Consider the following 23518-nt stretch of genomic DNA (forward strand, 5'->3'; position numbering starts at 1 on the left):
AGGGGAGGATTAGGGCAAATTTGTTTTGCCCTAATCCTCCCTTTGTCTCCTCTCTGACTTCCTCTGCTCTCCATCGACCACTCCAGGTATGCCCCCGACTCCCCTCTGCTCTCCTCCTCTCCCGACTCCCTCTACTCTCCTCTCCGTCTTTCCTCTCTCCCTCTTAGAATGTCGAGGTCTTTGTGCGCATGGCTTGTGCTTTTTTGGGTTTCTGTATTTCCTTTCCCTTTGCCGCAGCGGAATCGTGTCCCTACTCAGTGCTAACGACTTAACTGCAAGGTTCCTTGTGCATCTTTCCAGAGGGCTTGGACATGCGGTTTGGCAGGCAACACTGCAACATTATGTTATTGTTCGTTCCCTTGCCGCTATGTAGGCTTTCGAATGTTCAGTATGTGTTGGCTTAGGTGGGGAGTCAAAACAACTCTCCTTCCTGCATTGATAATTTCAATGTCGGAATCGACGAATGACGCTTCGCAGTTGCACGACCTTCGGGCTAGTGCTGTGTTGATGTCATCACTGTGTTGACGTCATCACAAGAGGAGTCCAGTGGTACAGTCATGTCAGTTTTGAGTGGGGGATTCACTAGCTTGTGTTTTTAGAAGATTTTTTAACCAAGTTTCAGGTGATTTGGAGTAGTGGATTTTTGGTGAATTTTCCAAGGATTGCTGGATTGTAAAAACACCCTTGACAAGATTCAAGGAATCCATTGAATCTGATAAATTTTCAGTGTTTTTGGTTGGGAGAATAGCATCATTCAGGTTGTTTTTGATATAGAAATGTGAGAAAATTGTTTGCGTAAATAGATGACACTTTGGGTGAGATTTAATGTGTTTTTGAGAGGGTTCTTGCAAGCGATTGCCTATTTTTAGGCTATATTGGGCACAACCTTCTTTGTGTTGAGTTTGGGCAGTGTGCTTATTGATTTAGCATTGGTATTGTATTTCTTCATGTTTTAATGCTATTCTTTCGGCTAAGTCAATGTTTTTTAGTTGGTTTACCATCCATTTTTTAGTGTTGACTGCTTGTGTGTGATGTTATTCTCTATTTCATTTATACTTTGTTGGAGCTTTTACCTGATACAACATATTGTTGCTTGTTTTTGTTGTAGTTGTTGAGTTTTGCAGAACTTTGTTGGGGCTTTTACCTGATTTAATTGTGGTGTTAGTTTTTGTGATGAAGAATAGAATTATAGATTGTTAATTTGATTTATTGCATGCATGATGAATTGATTTCATGATATTGTAATAATTGTTTTTTATTTCATTAGTGTTAATGTTGTTAACTGATAAAACTTAAAAATTATATATATATATATATATATATATATATATATATATATATATATATATATATATATATATATATATATATTACCGCACCCCCGCACCCAAGGTTTTTGAAAGTGCCGCACCCCTGCACCCGCACCCATGTGACATAGGTTCCATCTACTTGTGGTCAAAGATTCGGTGCGGGTGCGGTCAACGCACCCAGGGTCATTTTTGTCCAATTTTTGGACTTAAAAAAAATTGCCAAGAAATTTTTTTTTGCCCTATATGTCACAAGGATTCTCCAACTAGGTATCACACCCACACTCGATGCGGTCAACTTGACCCTGGGTGCAGTCAACGCACCCAGGATCATTTATGTCCAACTTTTGGATTTTATATATATATATTTATATATATATATGTATGTATGTATTTTTTTTTGCTGCACCCGCACTCATGTGACATAGTATATCGACATTCCTTGGAGATCTTATTTACTGTGACCAAGTAAATGTATATGTTGAATTTGAGATAAGGAGTAGTCATTCTCTAGGCTTTGATCTCATAAAATATTCAACATATGGAGATTTAATTGAAAACATCACTTCTTAAAGAATACTGGTTAGGATAATGTTATTGTTGGTATTTAAGCTTATTGTTGAGTTTTAGGTTACACATTGATGATAAGTTGTATGTTAATATGAATATTGAAACTATCTTTTTACTACTTTGCATTGCATCATGAACATAAAACTTTTCTGTTTTTTATGCTCCCATTTATCTAGGAAAGGAATATATACTTGGGTGTTGTATCATGCACTACTATAAAATTTGCTTATCTTTTTCTTAGGGACTCATTTCTCGTATTGAACATAGATCATAATGCACCACTTGCTTAATATATAGCCTAGGGGTGGCAATCGGGTCAGGTTAGCGGGTCAGCATACCTCAACCTGAACCCGACCCATTTATTAAATGGGTCGGCTGTGGCAAACACGAACCCAACCCATTTATTAAACGGGTAACTCGACACGACCCGCCAACCCATTTAATAAAAGGGTTGGGTCGGGTAAACGGGTTGGCGGGTTAGCGGGTTGGTGGGTCGACGGACGGGTTGGCGGGTCAGGTTGGCGGGTTGGTGGGTCTACCCGCCCGCCTAACCCATTTATTAAACGGGTCAGCCGGGTTGGCGGGTTGGCATACCCCTAACACGAACCCGACCCGTTTATTAAACGGGTTGGTTTAAGCCCAACCCGAACCCGCCTAAGAGGCGAGTTGGCGGGTTGTGTCAGGTTTTGCCACCCCTAATATAGCCTGTCTGTACTAGAAAAGATTGAGCATTGGTCTACAGCTTATGCACCACTTGCTTAATATATTTCTATGAGAAATCCTACTTATCATAGTCAGTTTCAACTTGTCTGTGTTGAAAAATTGATTGCTAGACTAAGACTTGACCCCAGAAGATAAGTACACATTCATGGCTTGATTTAATGATTTGATTTTGTGCAATATTTGAACACATGCAAAATTGTGCCATTACATAACTAAGGGTACATTGGCAGCTGACATGAGCTGTTTGTTGGCCTTGCAACTTAACATGGTTAGCTTAGATTGGTGGTGGTGTTTTAAAAGGTATCATTAAAAGATATAAAATTGTGAAAATTGAATGGGGTTTAGTAGTGGATAAATGCGTTAAGAAACACCAAATAATATTGTTGAAAATAGTTTAGAAAGAATCAGATTATGGTTTTTGATCCATTAGATTTTGTATAGGGAAGTATTGATAACCAATAATACATAAACCATGTCTAACAACCATGTTGATGAATAACACTGATGCACCAACTGAAAAGAGAGAATAGTGGACAGTCAAATTATTGGTTAAACTGCGAAAAGTATTGGTGTTGAGTTAGTTATTATTACTTTTTTCTTGTAAAAGAATACCGGTTGCATTTGGGATCCTTTCGCATGGATGAAAGTTCTCATTGATGTTAATTCTTGCCAATCCTGCAACATTTTTGTTTGGGTAAAGTAAGAAAGAAATTGTGAAGTCTTCTTCACTCTCTGAAGAACATGGACAACATCAGGATTTTTCAAGGGAACTCTCTTTATCATCTCTCTAGGTGGTAGTTTGGATTCTTTCAAATTGTGGGGCTCACTAATTATACATGGGTTCCATTATTTCTGTTTCTCAAAACTCTAATTTAATAAGATTCCTATTTACCACCTAAATTCTCCAATCAAACCCCAAATGCACTGTTAGAACTCCTAGAAAATAGAGAATATGGAACTGAGATGATCAGTAAACACCAAACCTGCTGAGAATTCAAATTATCACTTGAGAAGTGGTAAAAGAATTCTTTTGGAAAGGTTGGTGTGGTTTTGATGAAAAATATGGATATTGTAATTTTACAATTTCCTTTATTCACTTACCCAAATAAGGAAACTATGGGCCTGTTGAGAATTCTCATGAAAGAAAATTCTCAACCAGTGTATCCAAAAACACTGTGGAGGTGTTATTGATGTTGCCAAGCTCATAAATAAATGCATATCAATGGTGTACTCTCTGTACCACTTGTTTTTCACATTTTCCCACTCTGTTTTTCTCATGCTACACAAACAAGTGAAAAACTTTCGTTTGAAAAACTTCTCATATAAAAAACTCTCATAGGCAAAACTTTCAACTTTTTTCTCCCATGAGAGTTTTTCTCTCTTCCAAACGTGCTCGAAGGGTTTCAAACTCATGACGTCTTGTCAACTTGGTGACATTCATAAGTTCGGGTGGTGGGCTTCTAGAGAGAATGACCCCCTTCCATATGGCCCCCCTTTAAGTAGTTAAAATACCTTAGCTGCCCCCTTCACCCACATGACATGAGTGCTTATTGTCAGCATTGCATCTAGTGACGCCCCCCAACTATCAAACTCTCAATGTCCTTCAACTTGAATGACTTAAGTTTATCCACATAGCTGTGGGCCCTTATGGGTAGATTCCATCTAAAAATTTAATGTTAAAGTGGAAGCAGGGGTCCTTTAACAAGTTTGATGTTATATAAATTTGGATTAGAAAATGACTTGAAAACTCTTTTAGTTAATGTTTTATCTATTTGTTTATTTTAGCTTGAAACAAGGTTTAAAAAAAAGTACCAAGTCGCCAATCGCAGAGGTCAGTATTTTTTCTCGTATTTACAATCGCTGAAAATAGTGATCGGTTTCACAGTCACCAAAATCTGTGATTGGTTTCTTAGCCAGTGGAATATCTCAGAGTATCAGTTGTCTCATACATACCCATTAGTTGGGCGGCTTTCTTATAGTTAGGTAGGACCTTAAAGAAACCACTTAATTGGCCACATCCCTTCTCAACTAAAGATGAAGTCAACAAATTCTATAAATCACCTTTAGTCTCGCAGATTATTGGGTGCTCGTGTTCAATTTTTGCCCTTTTATAGTCAGATTTTGTAAGTCTAGTCTTCTAGGATTTCCCTTTTACAAACATGCATGGACACTCAAGTGTTAATGCCCATACGGCTAGAAACTATTCAAATAGTGGTAAGTGTGTGCATATGTGTTATGTGCATGCAGTTGAAAGGTAAAGGTGTTCTCTGAAAAATGGGTTGACATAAGCCCACAACTTGCATGTGGCAATAGAGAGTTGTTGTGATTTGTTTGTCAAGCCCAAGAGCTTAGCCACAAAATTGTGGATCAATTTGTCTTAAGTCCATGGCATCTCTGTTTGGTTAATGCTGCAACTGTTTTCTCTGCGATTTTTTGACAAATTGTCTTGTGGCTTCAGAGAAGCAGAAATGAGAAAAGGATTGCATCCACAACTGCAGTAAATCTCATATGTAACACCTTATGGGAGATTGATCTAGGTGATGATGACAAATATACATCATGTTGGCAAAGTCTACCATTTCAGAGCCAAGCGTCAGATGGCCCAGAGTGTTGGTCAAATTGCAAAGTTCAATCGACGCTATGGTCGCAAGGAGGAACAAGAGGAACCAAAGTGATTACCTTACAACTGAAAAGAAGAGTTGAAGCTTATAAAATAATTGCTGGTTTAGATTGTTCATTTCAACACTAGCTCTCTCCAACCTAACCAAGTTTATGCTATCAATTCTTTGTTAAATGCAAGAAGGAATCTTTAGTATTTCTTATTAGTTTATTTTCAACGTTCTCTCAAGTGAAAAGGCAAGATGTGAACATTGTGGTTTCATCTTACATTTTTATGGCATGAGATAGTTTTCTCCATGGGATTGCTGGAAGCAAGAATGAAGTTGAACCAAATATATGCTACTGGCTTTGGCTTTTTTAGTGGTGTTCATGTGCCTCAGCAATGCTGAATCTGCGCATCACTTATTATGGTGACTGCAAGTCTTTTCAATACCTCTTTTCTTGGGCGTGGGTAGGCCTCACTATGGCGGTTGATGCCCAAGCTTGCTTGGGGCAGCTCCTCTGGAACAGACACACCCACATTCTCTCTCTCATGCACACACACACACACACCCCATTTATACAAGTACACAATCAACACCAATTTTTCCGTTGCCTTGACCTTCTTGAGCGCGCTGACCAAGGTCTCCTTCATCACTTAAACATTAACACTTTGTCCCACCTCCTTCCCAAAGGCTTCCATGCTGAAATAATCCTTACAGCACACCCTAGCGTGCATCACCTCCACCCCCAACGCCTCCAGCCCTTCCAGCACCTGCACCAGCAACCCTTCAACCTTCTCACAACACCACACTCTGATGCCATATGATCCATTCTCATATTTCTCCACTTTGACCACCTGCAAGCATCCAACCCAGTCCACCACCATCAATTTGTCCTCAATAATGAACCGCAGTTGCAGTAGAATCTCTCCACAATGCATGCCGAATATATAAAGATAAAAGAAAAAGAAGAATGAAATTGACACTAACTAAGGGTACTTCAGATACGTTTTGGTTCATCTCGAGAGCCTCAATTTTGGTATTCAATTCTTGAATGTATTGGACGACATCCGAGAAAATTGACGCCCTCGCAACCTACCAATAACCAACAAAATTTAGCTGATCTCAACCTGATTCCTAAGAGAGAGACAAACTCACACCAACCACACACACACACAACGAAGCAGGTTGTATGTTCCACCCCCCCTCCCCCCCCGAAGATGGCCGTTAGCTACATCTCGTGTTCGGGGGTCCCAATGAGCGCCATGTTTGTAAGCATGTGCATCTTGTATCCCTATGTTTGTTAGCATCAGTTAGCATCGGAGCCCGGTGCGGTTGCAAAGACTTAAGTACCAGTAAACACCCCAAATTTTCACTCACCTCCCAGACATCTTTACCAATCATCACCTCTTGGTTCTCCAAGATCACTGGAGGGCAAAATGGTCAATTTCTAAGTTTAGACCTTGCAGAAAGTTCAAAATTTCATTCCTGAGTCTCAAAATTTCTATATTTAGGCTCAAAAATATTTTCAACTGCAAATTTTCAAAATCCTATTCTCGACAAAAAGCTAGAATTTCCAATTTCTGAGTCAGAATGGCACTTCATGGGACATGTCTTTGCATAGCATTGCATGAACATTTCATATCATTTCACGGCACAGCATGTCATTTTGAGATCCAGAACTCCTGATTTTCAAAATTGTCAGTCCAGATTTGAGTTTTAAATTTTTCAAAATTGATTTCAAATCCCTGGGTTTTTGCAAAATAGTCAGTTTCCCTCGTCTTAACCCCCAGGACCCTGAATTACAAAATCTTTTCTCAGGAAAACAATCTGGATATTTTGATATTGATTTTAAAATTCCGTCAGTTGGAAAGAAGGGGACACAATTTTAAAGATTTTATCTCAAAACTTTTTGCAAAAAGATTTTAAATCTCTTTACCAAATTTCTGCATTTTCTTTATACATATTTTTGCCCTGAAAAACCATTTTCTTCCAAATTCTTGAAAAAAGACCAAGTTTTATTTCGTATTATAAATTCCAAAAAAAAGAAGTTATTTCTTTTTTATTTATTTATTTTCAAATAAATGGTGTGGGACCCGCCTAGCATCACACTCAGATTCTCAGGTATGTTTCTTATTTTCAAGCGGGCTTCACCTGGAGATGGTACCAATTTTCAAATTCCTCTTTTTAATTTTCTTTCAATATTATTTATCTTATAAAATAGTCAGTGGGCCCACACATGGGTGGTGCCCCACTTGAAAATAAGAGATTTGCCAAACAAAATAAAACTTTATTTTCCAAAGGATTTTAAAGCTGGCTGAGGTGGCATTTCCCTAAAAGCTTCCCATTTATTTTGTTTCACTATTCGTTTTCTTTTTTTTTAGAAGCAGCCTTAGATGGCTCCACAGCCAAAATTTCTTAAAATGTTCATTTTACCTAAACTTTAGGTAAATGAACCAATTTTTTTTTAAAAATCATAAGATTCGTCCCCTTTTGAAAACGGTGGATTTTTAAATCATTCAAATTTCAGTTTCAAAATTTTCAAAAGCTATAACGGAACCCCTAAAAGGAAGCTGCGATCTTTTTTTGAAAAGAGGCTCAAAAGCTTTAAAAAGGGATTTTGGGGATGGAAAGAGGGGGGCCGACCATTAAAAAGAGGGGGGCCAACACAAAAGGGGAGGCCAATCGGCGATGTTCCCTGACCCTAGCTCTCAAAACCTCCATTCTTCTTCCATAATCTACCATTCTTCCTCCTTTTCCTGCAAAAGAAGACCAACTGCCTCTCCTCTCATCTCTCAAAACCCCTCTTCCTTCTTCCTTAACCTATCTTCCCCTTTCTCTTGGCACCACGGTCGATTCCCCTCTGGCTTTTATTGCTTTTCAGAGAGACAAATTTCCAACGGCTGGCATTCAGAAGCTTCAATCTGCTCGATCAACCTTCAGCAGAACCTTCACAAGGGAGGGATCTCCTCGACCCAGCTGAACCAAGGTACAACCCCTTTCACTTTTAGATGAAACATGCATCATGTTCACACCATGCGCATCGCAGATCCATCACATGTAATGATGTGGGCTGTGTCTTGGTTCATTTCCACATATTAGGAATCGATTACACCTCGCAATGGTGTTGTCGATTCATGTGAATAATTGTGTTTGATTGTTGTTTCCCTTAGAAATTCCATCAGCCCTGTTTCAGCATCATAACATTGAGGAGTAAAGTTTCATATGCAAATTTGTGGTTTTCCAGGTTCATGTCCAGATCATCTCACCCTGTATACCGTTGATTGCATTCTCGTTCAAGAGGATCACTTTTACTAAAAAAAAAGAAAAGAGAGGCAATAAAACAAACTTGATTTTCTGCAACAAAAATTGATTTTCTGCAACAAAGCTTGATTTTCTGCAACAAGTTTGATTTTCTGCAACAAAAATCTTTTTATCATAAAGCCTTTCTTTGATTTTGGTGACTTCCCATATCTTTCCTGTTTTCTGATATGTCTTCATGTTTTGCAATGACGTTGCCTAACTTTCTTACATCTTACTATTCCCTGCATCTCTACATTATTTTTTTCTTACCACCATAGCATATCATGGGTTAAACAAGGTCCCAAAGGACTCTTCGTAAAGTAAATGATGCCGTTAACCAAGGCATTACAATTTTTTTTTATGGAGATAGTTCCTGTCAAAATTTGCCCTACACATATATCAGTCAATGCAATCATACAGTTTTATGTATTCTGTGTGTCAATTTTTTTTTTCTGTTTTGTCTTGCCTTAGCAAAATCCTGGATGAACCGTCTTCTGAAATAGAAATTTGGGCTGATATTCCTGTTATAAACGTTCAGATTGTCCTTTAGGTCTATATGGTTAATTGTTTAAGAATCAATGAATTTATACATTATGTTGTACTCATACCAGATTTTATTCCCAACTCACTTTACTTTCCAAAATTTCCTTTTGGCGTCTTCTTTTCTACTATTCAGTAGTGGTCATTATGCATATATGGGGAGATTGTATTTTCTTACACAGCATCGTCTGTATCATATCAGTTGGTTGCACTGAGGTGCTCCAAATCTCAGAATCTTCTGTTATGGATTCCGAATTTTCTGTTATGAACTCATAATTATCATTTAGAAGAATCGAGTTCAACTCGAATTTTTGCTCCCCATCTAATATTCTGTTATGCTCAGCTGTTTGGAAAACTCAAAGATAAACTTACCATCTGACTTAATATACCGGATAGGTGCCAGCTCCTCCTCCATCGATGAAGGCACCAATAGGGCCTTGGATGGTGTAAACACCCCAAATTTTCACTAACCTCCCTAAGATCTCCCTCAATCAGCACATTTCAGTTCTCCGGAATCAATGAAGGGCAAAATGGTTATTTTCTGAGATTGAACCTTGCAGAAAGTCCAAAATTTCATTTTTGAGCCTCAAAATTTCTATATTTAGGTTCAAAAACATCTTCAAACTGCAAACTTTCAAAATTCTACTCTTGACAAGAAGGTAGAATTTCCAATCCCTAATTCAGAGGGGCATTTCAGGAAACATGTCTTTGCATATCATCGCATGAGCATTTCATATCATTTCAATGCACATGTCATTTCGAGGTCCAGAACTCTCGATTTCAAAATCTTCAATCCAGATTCGAGTTTTAACCCTTTTCAAAATTGATTTCAAAACCCTAGGTTTTCAAAATTGCCAATTCTCTCCATTTTACCCCAGGACTCCGAATTATAAAAGTTTTCTCAAGAAAACAATCTGGATAGTTTTGGTATTTAAAATTTCGTCAGTTAGAAAGAGGGGGACACAATTTCAAATTTAGGGGACTTTATTTAAAACTTTTGCAAAAAAGACTCTGAACTTCTTTATATAACCTCTGCATCTTTTATTTTGCCCTGAAGAATCATTTTCTTCTAAGTTTTGAAATCGAACCAAAATTCATTTCGTGTTTTCTAAACTAGCTTACTATTATGAAAATTCCAAAAAATGTACTTGGCTTTTATTTCAAATAAATGATGTGGGACCCGCCTCGAGGTGGTGTCACACTCAAATTCTCAAATATTTCTCTTATTTTCAAAATAGTGCCCATCCGAAGGTCTCACCAATTTATAAAACTCTTTCATTTAATTTAATTTTTAATAAAATAATTAGTGGGCCCACACGTAGGTGGCACCCCACTAAAGCTCCTTGCCAAGAAAAACAAAAATGTTTTTTTTTTAATTTTTTCAAAAAGTTTTCAAACCTGGTTGAAGTGGCACCACCAAAACAAAATCTTTTTTTTACTCATTTTCTTTTCTTACTTTATTTTTATTACTTTTCAGCCCCCAAAAAGGAGCCACCGTGAAACCCTACCCAAAAACCTTATTTTTACCTAAGTTTTCAATTTTTTTTGGAGAAAGGGAGGGAGCCGTCCCCCTCTCAAAACGGCGAGCTTTTCAAAATATTTCAAAAGTCAGTTTTAAAAGATTATCAAAAATCGGCAAAACGGGGGGAAACACTCGGATTTGGGGGAAAAAGCAGAGAGTCGGTTATTAAAAAGACCACAGAGGCCAACACAAAAGGCATCGGCGATTCTTCTTCCTGGCCCTATCTTCCACTTCCCTCTGATCGCCCCCTTTTCTCTCTGCTAACAGGAGGCAGACCCCGACGGCTTCTAACCTCCCCTCCCGAAATCTATTTCTTTTTACTTTCCCCTCTAATCTCAGTTCACGATTTCCTATTGGGAGATTCTTCACAAGTCTCTGCTTGCCACGGTCTCTAAAGGAGCAGTCCAGGAAGGCGGATATGAGCAGAAAAGTGTATTAGAGGTTTATTACCCTCTTTGCAACCCACTTCGGAGATCGAAGACCTCGCTGTCCAACAAGGCATCTCCAAGGATCTGCATCTAGGAGGCATCCCATTTGAGGGACTCACCTGACTCACCTCTGAAGGAGACACCAACAGTAGCCTCCCCTTAGCCAAGGTAAAGGCTCCTCTTTTTATTTTACCCTGCACCTACAGGAAGCCGATATCCGGTTCATGCCATATGCGTGGAAAACCCATCTCAAACGGCTGATGTGATTTATATTGTGGTTTAGTCAATATGTCAAGAAATGATAATACCTCTCAATGGCATTCTCAATTCAGTTAAAGAGCTTGGTTTTAAAGATTCCTTTGAATAGCATGCTTTAATGGAATTATCATCTTCTGCATGATGCTTATTTGATTCGTTTTGGATTTCAACTTACAGCTTTCAGACCTATGTTTGCCCTATCATCTTTAGCATATCCTCAATTTTATTAGAGCATTTGAAATTTGTTGTGTAAAGGATAAAGATTTTACACATTTTTTTAGGTTTCTGGGTAGTGAATGAAACTTAGTCGAGTCCTCTGTTCAGGCATGACCCCTCTTATCATAAGTTCTTTTTTTTTTATCTTGCTATCTTCACCATTTTCTTACACTTTATTTTCTTTTCTTTTTTTTTGCAGTAACGGTTATCCAACTTTCCTGTATTTCACTGGTCTCTGTATAGTTAAAAAGTTTTGAGAAAAGTGATTGCATAACCTTACCTAAATCGATTTTCCATGAGGACATATCGTATATTAATAGGTGCCCTTAACCAAGGCACTACAGTCGAATTCATTTGCTAAATTTTTTTTTCTGTTCTTCTCTACATTCTTTTTTTTCTCTTTTTTTGAATCCCTTGATCATGGGTATTGAAATTCCTGCTATGATTTGCCTATCTTTTAATATATTTCATTCATCTCATGTTGTCATTTTATTTATTTTCAACAGCATATATATTGCAGTATATGTTTAACTTCAATAGCTACTATTAACATTTGCCTATGGTTGTTGTTTACATTTGCCTATGGTTGCCGTCTGCCTTTTGGCCTGGGATAGTTCCATGAAGGCAAAATTTTGATCCCTAAATATCACCTGCGTCTTGACTGTTGATGCTTCCTATTGGGAATCCATCATTTGTCAGTCATCACTCTGTTAACAAGAAGTTTTGGAATTGCTGTAAGATCACCCAGACTTGTTGTAAAAGCATCTGAAGACGTTATGTGAAGTCCAGGTGCAAGCATACTCCTTTTGCAGGAACCAAGCTGTCGTGACAAACTGGTCAATAAATCTGTCATATGGCCTTAAAAACATTGCAAAGTAGGCTATTCATTTGTTATCCAATTCAGCAACTTGTTGGTAAAACTGTTACATGGCCTTAAATACATTACAAAGCATGATATTCTTTGGTCACCTAGTTCAGAAATTAAATGTGGGGTATCGATCTTAGAACTGATAGCCAGCTATACCTGTTGCATCCAAGTCGATTTTAATCTCTTTGAAGTTGTTCTGCTGTAAGATAGATCTACTGCATTTGAAGATGACCACCACTTTGCTCTGTTGTGATGTCTATATTTGAGCTTTTAACCAGTGAGCAGGATTAATTGGTTGGAGCTGATCGGTCATCCAATTAAGATGACAGTTTGCTTATCCCAGCCAGTGATATATGACTGTCTTTATATTCTTTAAGTTTTCCTTTGACACAACATGTGTTTCTTCGGGGGTTCTGTACTTAGCATTGCGCACACCATATTCTTACACCTGTGATGTCTCTCACCTTCATACTTGCTGTACAACGTGCGTCTTGTAGTTGATCTCTAACCTAAAGTAGTTCATTATTTATGTTCAGTGTATCTTTTGTAGATGTTTATGTATATCCTGTACATGTTCTGTCCATGCTCTGAAATATTTTCTGCATATCAGGTATTAATGGCTACGTTTGCTACTGTAGAATAACATTGTTATCACTTATACATTCCATTGAAAACCACCAAACATGGCTATATGTTATTACCCTCCATAGCCCATTTGTATGATCCTAGTTATCCATACTCCAGCATATAGTTATACAGGGCATATGTACATCACACATGTAAATCGGATCATCAGGCCTATGCTCAATTATAAGAATATCCAAGTGTTCCTGTGCACTTTCTTTCATATATGTACTTAGAGGGATGTCATCATAGGCTTTTAGGTAGATATAATTTTCGTGTATATTCTAATATAAATATTTTTATATGTATATTTCATTCAATGCAAACTTAAGTGCTTAGGTCCATAGTCCTCCTTTTAGTTTTGGCATGACTTCCGGATGTCTCCATATATACTCCAGATCAATTTTTTTTTTTGATATTATATTTTCATTAATATGTACATTTCTATTGTGATCCAAGGCACAATTGTCAATGTATTGGTCTTAATACAAGATTTTCAATCTCTCTTGGCATGCCATATTTCTCGCGTTAATCCATTTTGCAGGGAAAACCTGGAGGATGCTGACTATTTTAAGTTCTGTATTTTTCATTTATTTTGCTTTATGTCAGAGATGTAATAATCGGATTTGGAATAATATTTATCTTTACTGCTTAGATTAGGACGCATATCATGTAGTTTGATTTCCGCAATATCCTGATTCTATGATTCATACATCTTATTTGCCACATCACCATGGATGTACACGAATGGCACATGCACCAACTCTTAGAGAGTTGATGAACTCGGTGAAGTCCATATTTACGGCCCTAGTCGGAATATGAATGAGACCCAGATCCATCATCTTTCTACCAGTCACACTGAGCCTACACTCTTAGGCTATCTTCCAAAATTTCACTGCATATTTTCAATTTTACAAAATATTTTAGAATTAATTAAGTTATAAACAGATTTACGGCCATAGTCGGAATGTGTGATAATTCTACTTAGATTAATTCTAAGATTGCATATTTTTCTGAAAAGAGGCTTTTACAAAATGACATCCATTCATATCATTTGCATCATGAAATCACTTGTTTCTCTCATGATTTTCTCAAGAAAATTTTATTCTCTGGAAATCGATTCCTCAAGAAACCCTGAAAATTTTTGAAGTTGGATTTCCCAAGTCAAGTTTTTCCATGATTTTTCCAGGAAAATGTTATTTTCTCAAGATTCATTTTCAAAAGGAATTTCTCATCTTTCTCAAGAATCAAAATCGATTTTCAGATATTTCAAAGACAATATTCTCAGGACTTCAATTTCCTAAGCTTTGATTTTCCTTCTCCAAAGAGTTTTCCAATGAATTTCAATCGTTTTCCAAAGAAAATTTTCAAAGTCAGAGTTTTCCTGACAAATATTTTCCTTTTCAAATGTTCCTCATTTCTCAAGAATTTTCTCCATTTTCTCAGGATTTTCTCACACCCTCATAAACTTTCTGGTGATTTCCAAATCCTTTCATCTGAGTTTCCTGAGAGATTGATTTCCATCTTTTTCCTGAGAAATACTTTTCAACTCCAAATGTTTTCTAAGCATACATCATATTTTTCGAACTTACATTTACAAAATCTCATAGCACATGCCCGAATTCTCTGTGCATTTAGGATAGAACACGATTTCGATGATTTAACTAAGTCAAGCACATTTTGGTGGTTCGATTATCTCTGTTAAAGGCGGCAGGAACGATCGAACCTCGTACAGATAAGTCGAGCCCCATCCCATGGATTTTCCCGCTATTTTCAAAATGGAGGCGAGTATTTCAAAAAAATTTCCAAAACTCTGGTCAAGTTTGACTCGCGAAAGCATTTTCCTCTCTCTCCCGCAAGGGAAGGGAAGAGAGAAAAATTTTGCGACGATAACAGGTTTGGCGACCGAGATGGGACCTGTCCTTGTCTGACCAAAATTTTGCTTGACTTAGTTCAATTATCGAAACTGTGTTCACAAAATGTCAGCTCTTTTACTTTTGATACCATGCGAACCTAGGAGCCTAGATTCTGACCTAGCTGACATTGATTGCATATAGCTTAGGCATGGTTTGGTAGGACCAGATTGAGGAGATACTTTCATGCTCACATAGACCTAGGTCTAAATACAACTCTCCTCAATTTAGGATCTGAATGCAAACAATATATGCTCCTTCAAAAGTTTTCAAAATCTATCTCTTTAGGTTTTAGAGCCATCTATTTCTTGCATGTGATCATTTTTTTCAAACCTCCCTTACCTACTTTTACCCGGTCTTCACGTTGCTGGGCTCTCTTCCAGAACCCTAGTTCGGGACAGAGCCTCACAACTGGGCCACTTATTTGGGTTAACACCCCCTACCACATACCGCGGGCGACAGTCCGAAGTATATCGATAGGCACTCAAGGATGCTGAAAAACCTTACCTTAGAGCCGGAGTTAAAATTATATGCCACGTACCTCGAATTTCGGTTCGGGCATATCGGCATAACTGGATTGGACAAAGATGATCTGAACCCAGAGTTAGGATTAGGGTCCAACAACTGTTTTCAAAATGATGCATCTAGAGTTAGCCTTCTAGGGAGTGCTGTATGTGCATAAATGTTTGTGCAGGATGTGACTGTTTGTATGCTACCTTTTATTCCTCTCATATTTTCCCCAAAAAATATTTTTTTAAATATCCATATTCTCATCTTTTTCTCTTATTTTCGCAAACCCTGGATGAGTTTCCCAAACATCTAATTTCTCTCAAAAACTCTAGGTGATTTTTCATTCTTCCGTTCTACTGGATCTCAAATTTCCTGCTGCATTTTTATCCTGTCTGCAATTTTTCAAAATCATATGTTTTCTCTCATTGGATTTTCAATCCTTTTGTCTATTTGCAAAATTCTCCACCTTGTTTTCCTCGTTCATACCTTGATTATTGCGGTGGAAATTGTTTACCCACTTGCCTTCTCCTTATTCTAAATCTGTTTGCAGATTATTTTTTCAAGAGATATCTCTTACCTTCAAAAATGGTATTTTCCTCGTGGTTGACGACCTCGCCTAGGTAACAAGGCACATTTTTTGTTGTTTATTTCTCTTACAAAGAATGACAACACATTTGTCGTGATTTCAGCGACGATTCCATCCTTAGTAACCGGATATTCTTCCAATTGTCTACCATATTGGCAATAATCATTTTCCTCCCAATCCAAAATTTTATCATAGTCTAATCAAGACTTTATCCTGCAGAGAGCATCCGCAGCATTTGATGGTTCGGACAAGTCCATGCAGAAAAACAACATCACCTCAGTACTCCTCAGCCTCAGAAGGAGAAATGGATCCCCCCAAAAGTCAAGATCAACAACAAGAGGTCGATGGCATAGATCCACAGATGTATGCCATGTTCCTGTTATCATCGCAAAATTTTTCCCCTCTCTTGCGAGAGAGAAACGAATTTCGCGAGTCAAACTCGACCAAAGTTTTGAAAATTACTCGCCTCCGTTTTGAAAATTTGCAGGAAAATTCTGTGGAATGGGATCCGCCTGTCGGTACGAGGTTCAACCGTTCCTGGCGCCTTTACCAGGGGTAATTGAACCAAGGATCAATTACGTGCTTTAACTTGACTCAAAATATCTAAATTATGCTCTATTTTTCCTAGAATGCACAAAGAATCAGGCTTGTGCTATGGAATTTTGAAAAAATGCAAGTTTGAGAAAATATGATGTTTGCTTTGGAAAATTGAAATATGCTTGAAAATTGATTGAAAAAGTACTTGAAAATTGAATTCCTGGGAAAATCATTGAATTTCATTGGAAATCAGAAATTTGCATTGGAAAATGAATACTCAGGAAAACTTGTACTTTGGAAAATTAATTTTGAGATTTAGATTGCTTTTCTGAGAAAATGGATTTGAGAATCTTGAGAAAATCAGAAAATCATTGGAAAAGGATTTTGAAATGGAAAATGGATCCTCAAGAAACTGGATTCTCAGGAAAATAGGAAATCTAAGAAAATCGATTTTTGAAAACTTGGGACTTTGAAATTTGAGAATTTTAAAACATTGGAAAATCTTGTTTTGAACTTGGGAAATGTTTTGAAATGTCATTTGAGAACATAGGATTTTGAGAAAATCAGATCTTGAGAAAGACTTGGAAATTCTTGAGAAAACTGAATTTTCTGAAATTGAAATTGGAAAATGAATTTGAAAATAATGCAATTTAAATGATATGAATGAATGAATATGAATTTGAAAAGAGAATTTCAATTGAGGAATTGGAAAATCCTTTTGAAACTTTGAGAAATGCAGTGCATTTTTGAAGTTAGCCTAAGTGTGTAGGCTGAATGTGGCTAATACGAAGATCATAAATCTTGGTTTTCTTCGTATTCTGACTATGGCCATAAATACGAATCCCACCGAGTTTATAAACTCCATAAGAGTTTGTGCACGTGCCATTCGTGTAAATCATAGTGAATTTGAAATAAATGCATGAATGATACATCAGATATTGAAATTTGCAGAAATTAAACTATATGCAATGCAACCCTATTCTAAGCATAAATGTAACTCTTATTCCAAATATTACATTGCTTTTTACATTGAATTGAATAAAATAAAGAAATAAAATAACTAAGTCTTCTTCTTGGATGTTTCTGCAAAACTAGAAAACAAGGTTAGCATAAAAATGTAGGTTTTTCTGAATTTATCCGAAAATATGGGAAATTATCAGATATTATTCAGATATAAACCCAAATTCATACCCCCTTTGATATAAACATGATAAATAATGAATAAATTTCAAAAATAAACTTGAAAATTCGAAATTGGGGTCAAAATGACCAAAATACCCCTGATGACCTTGAAATCAGGGTTTTCTGAAAGAAATTTTGTAAATTTTGGAATTTTGAATATCAAATGAAATAAATCAAACATAATATGATAAAATATGATGATATGCATGAAATTTTGGAGAATTAGAAATTGAAATTTCGAAATTTAGGTCAAAATGACCAAAATACCCCCGACAACAAGACTATGGCCTTGAAACCAGGGTTTTCTGAAATAAATTTTACAAAATTGAAAAATATGAAATGCAAAGGAGATTGAAATTAACCCTAATATGATTCTACATGATTATGTACATGATAAAAACCCTAAAATGGCGAAAGTATCATAAAATATCGAATTTAACCTGATTTTCGCTTGATTTTCGCTTCTGAATTTAAAGATAAACTAACACATGGAGCAAATGAACTTGGAATTAAACCAAATTTGGCATGGACACCTAAAATAACCCTAGAAACATAATGGAGCTCGAAAATCTATTTTTTTTATATTTTTAAATATGGAAATTCAAATAAAAACCCTAAATTTTGTGATTTTTGCCTAAAATGTTGATTCTAAAGGGGATTTAGGATATCAAACTTCCATAAAAATTTCAAAAATTTTATGGGGTGACATAGGACAGTAAGGCAAGGATTTTTAATTTTACACTTTCTGTTTTTGACCTATGGTCGGAGCTGTACCACTCCGGCAAGTCGGATCGGAATCCGACGACTCTAGTAAATGAAGGAAACAGACAGGTTTCGGTAGAAAATGTGGGAAAAATGCAGACAGATGGGAAAATGGCTGAAATTGTGAAAAAATGTCCCTGACAAACATAGGAAGATTTGATCTTTTGACATCATTGGGATTCGGATTACGGTTTGGCAAAAGCCACACTATTATCAGAGACCTAAATCTCTGGAATTTCTGGACATTGGAATCTGTTAGACAGAAAGAGCAAATCCGGGAAAAATAATGAAACAGATCCAAAAATTCTCAAATTTTGGAAAATGACAGGAAATTATGTTAGGAACAACTTTCATGTTGAAAGTTTTTGCAGACGGGTTACATATTGGATGGACTTGGTGCATTAAAGTCTGTCTATACCCTGACGAAAGAAAATCGATATTTTCCCAGGGGTCTGAGAAATCCGATTTTTTACAGAGATCAAAACTAATTGGAAAAACCTAAAAATTTCCAGATAATTAGTAGATTCAATCATGAATCCACTATGATTTCTTGAAGACGATTTGTATCCTGCACAAGGGTGAATCCGAAGGTTCTTGTCTGCTAAAGCGTAAACTGGAATTTCTGGAGGGTTCAAAACCCGAGTTTTGTTTTTATTTAATCAATAGGGTTGCAGAACTCAAATCGACTCCAATTTTTGGCAGGATATCATAAACAAGAAAGGTATTCATAACAAATTTTTTTTTAGGATTTTATTGATAAAGCAAATTGCATGAAATAAAGATACGATTGTGCATGAATTAGAAAACTACGAATATCAATACGAGTTAAAATTAACTCAACAAAACGATTATGAACCTATGAAATTAACTAAATGCAGAACCTATAAACACAAAAACCTATATGATGATGATGAGAAACAATGAAATCAAAGAGGTATGTTTGATTTTTTTTTTTGTTGTTGACCATTGGTGAGAAAGGATCCGATCCATAGATCGGACGGATCCTTTTCCTCAATGTAGTCTCATGACATAATACAACCAGAAATTAACCTATGGATTTAACTAAAAAAAATAGGGATAAAAGGATGCTTTACCTTGGGATCTTGGTGCACGGTTGGAGATGTTGCTGCAAGTTGCTGAGAATTAAGGAAGATTGAAGATGATGGCTGCTTTGAAGATGGCGATGTGGCTGCACTATTGGAGGGCTGGATGGTTTGGTTGCAAGGATGGACCGGCTGCAGGTGGTGGCATGCTGGTGTGCGTTGGCTGCAGGTGGTGGCATGCTGGTGTGCGTTGGCTGCAGTGCTGTTGCTGGAGCTAGTGGAGCTGCAGCTGATGGTGATGAAGAGATGGGCAGCAGCTGGTGTAAGACCCGCGAATTTCTGAGTGTTTTATTGTTTAATTTGAGTTGAAATGTATGTTTGTGTGTACTTGTGAAGTAGCACGTGATTTGATGAAATTTGACTATGCTTTGTATTTTTGCCTTGTATTCGCAACCTGAAAATCGCGTAAACATAATGTGCAAGTAAGTAGTGTCTAATTCTGGATGAATTAGTCTCTAAGAATTTAAGGGTTAAATTATATTATATTTGTATGGTTTGTCCCCGGATTTGGGACTTATTGGACGTAAGAACCTCGTCAGTGCATGTGAATTACGAGTCTTGACCCAAGTTTGGACCCGAATCGTAATACGCTTAATTCTCGCAATTGGATGAGAATTTCCTTATAAGACTTCCTGCATTTCATATTAATTGAGGTTTGGTACAACACTAAATGATTTATCGGAATTTATTTGATATTTTAAGGCATTAAATAAGTATTGTTTTGAAACTTATTAATTAGCAATTTTTGGATCTTGGATCTGGGTCACCTAGAGGACCCAAACCCTTTGTGCGCCCTTTTAAGGGGACGAGTTTAGACTTGGTTGACCAGTTGGTCAAGGGTTTGACCAGCTAGATGGCATACTTGTAAGATTTTGCATGGCTTTTGAAAAGAAGGCCACGATTGGCCCTTTTCTTCTTTTGAAACTCATGATGAGCCTTGAAGCTCATCATGAAAAGCATTTTCAATAAAGGGGACCATGGGGTTGGCGCCCCATGGTGTTTTTGTAAATAATTCAAAGGAATTCAAATGCTAAAATCTGATTGGGTGAGCTTGGGTGGCTCTTTCGTAAAACTTTCAAACATTAAAGGTACTTTGCAATGACGTTTTTGAAAGAATTCTGAAATGTTTTAAAAAGCTCAACATGCATTGGGCGTGGATACCTATGGGAGGGGCGTGGAGAACTCCAGCCCTCCATCTTATGAGTTTTAATCCTAGCCGTTCCTTTTTGTAAACCCTATGTACTTAAGGTTGCAAGAGAGAGAAAGAGGGGATCTCTTGGGCGATTTTCTTGGAGGAACCTCTCTCTCTCCCTCTTCTTCTTTTTCTTCTTTTTCTTCTTCTCCAAAACCAAGTGAGTTTGAGGGTGTGGTGTGGTGCAACTCCAGCCGTGGACACCATTGCCTCCTCCTTCCTCAATTCCTCCATTTTAAAGCCGCGAAGGTGAGACACCTCCTTTTCCTTATGCTTAGTGTGGATTTCGGATAAGTAAATGCACCTTGTTTCATGCATTTTCGTTAGTGGCAAATACATGTTTTCCTTCGGATTTGTGGATGTTTAATGGATTAGGTTGCATGCATAATGAATGTCCGGTTAAGCATGTTTTCAAGCTTCTTTCTCATGCAATATTGGCATTTTAGCTCAAGGCCATACGGTTTTCCCCGTTGACATGTTTATTAGTACATTTTTTTTTAAGCTTTCTCCTCGTGCAAAATGGGCACTATAGCTTAAGGTCATACCGTCCTTCGTATTTGCATGCTTATTGTTACTTTTTAAAACCTCGTTCAGCATTGGTAAAACGTGTTTACAAGGAAAAGTTTTAGCCTTTCATTTTCCTCGAAAGTTTCAAGTTCGTGTCTTGCATGGTTTATTGGTTGCAGCAAGGCTCTTTCTCATGTTTCATTTCATTGGCGAGGAGGCCACAGATGGCACATTCCCAACCAACCCATCCATTCGGGTTAGCCCCATTTTGGGTGTTGTTGGCTTGGGCTAAACGGGCCAGCTTGGGTGCCCCTTTTGTTTCCTTCGATCTCGGTTGGCGTGGCCGTTAGCCGAGCCCACCAGCTTGTGCTGGCGTGGGTCAGGCTTGCCTCCGGTCTGACATGGTCGGGACTGTACACGGTTCAGACCTGTCAATGCCCGCTCCAGATTCTTTCGGTTTGGGGCGTCAGCCTCTCACGCGCCACCAGATTTGGGCATTCGGCCCTTGCTGCAGCTGCAGCGATTTCGGTTGCAGCTGGGTGCAGGCGGCGTGCCTGCACCCCTTCTCTTTTGTGATACTGGCTGGAGCTAGCTGGGTCTGGACTCACGGTCCAGACCGTGGTCACGTTCAAGCACACCCGGGACTACATAGTGTTGTCCTTTTTTTTTCAGTTCGAGTTTCCTGCACCTTGTGCCAGCGAGTCTTGTTATCTTCAATTTTATGCCGTTTCCGTAGTGCTGCCCCACCCGGGCTGCAATGTACGGGTTTGGTGTCCCAGGGCACCAAGTGTTAGGTTTGGGGCGGATACGTTTTTGTCAACACCAGCCGCCGCCGAACTTCTCCTTGCCTCACCTTTTGCTTGTTTAGCACGCATCCGGGCTGCAGCCCAAAGGGCTGCAAGTGTGTCTGGAGTGGGATCCAATATCCCAACGAGTGCACTAAGTGTTTGGACTTATGCGATGTATGTGTGTGGACCGATGTGATGTATCATGATGTTACTTAGCGTAGTTGGTGCACATTTTAGTACATAGATGACACGCACGATGAGTGTGATCACTAACTCATGTTAACAACTCTCGTATGTTTGTCAAATAAGGAACGTGGGTATAATCGTGTTTGCTATGTCTTGAGATGCACTATAGATATTGCAGTAGTGCGGATTGGGAACCTTGGCATTTCTTGTGAGTCAAGCCTTTCATGCCAAATGCTTCTAACTGTCCCATCATAGCATCATAACATACGATGTTGGGATCATCATAGGATAGATCTTTCACCTATGACACAATGCGCAAGATTGATCATTTGTACTTTATGTTCTGTGATGCATAATAGTCACACATACTTTGACTACTTACACGGACGTATGCTAGCACAGTCTTTCATGTTGTTACATTTGTACTTTATGTTCTGTGATGCATACTTTGTTACAAATGTTGATCCATCGCTAAAATCATGTTCCTTGATGCATGCTATACCAATGGTTGATAATGCTCCATGTGTAGATATCACTGTTCTATAATTGTTCATGCTGCAATTGCTCAAGTACTGTATATTGGCATGCTACGTTTACCCTGTATAGCTTGTTCTTGATTTCCACATCCTTGGCATATCATGTTGGTTTGTCTCACCAGCTCGAAAGAGTACTGACCCCGTTTTATGGGAATACAGGTTTGCTTCGACGTGCGGTGGAGCTCGATGTACTGCAGCGGACTTCGAACCCACACTTCTGAACTTTGCTTGTTGGGTCCTGGCAGTGTTTTGTATAAGGGATTGGATATACCATTTTGTAAAGATGTATTTAATAAAGGCTGTTTCATTTAAATGTTGTTTCACACCTGTAGTGACTGCCCAGGGTTTCCCGCTTGTTGGTCTTCCCCTTTGGGTTTCTTCCGCGCTTGCGCTTTGAAAAAAAAAAAAATCCTCAAAGGTCGGGAAATCTGGGTTTGGGTCGCCACAGAATTGGTATCAGAGCAGTGTTTTTAAAAGGAGTTAAGAAGTGTGGTTCAAGTCTCTGCACGCATCAGCCATCGCACTGTGAGTATTTTGTTTCTGTTGTTTAGTACCTGCTCTGCTTGATTTGATGAATTGTGTGCTTTCGAGCGTCTTTCGATGTGAGGCCCCATTTCGTGCTTAAGCCTCGTGTAACAGGCTTAAGACATCATTTATCGGAACCTAAGTGTTCGTTTGTGCTGGTGGATATAGTTTCCAAGCTGTATCGAGTCGACCCTGGTGAGAGTAGGAGTTTTCGACTAAGATTTAGGGAGCT

This window comes from Nuphar pumila, chromosome 3 (genome assembly GCF_984573655.1).
Source record: "Nuphar pumila chromosome 3, dmNupPumi1.hap1.1, whole genome shotgun sequence".
Taxonomy (NCBI): Eukaryota; Viridiplantae; Streptophyta; class Magnoliopsida; order Nymphaeales; family Nymphaeaceae; genus Nuphar; species Nuphar pumila.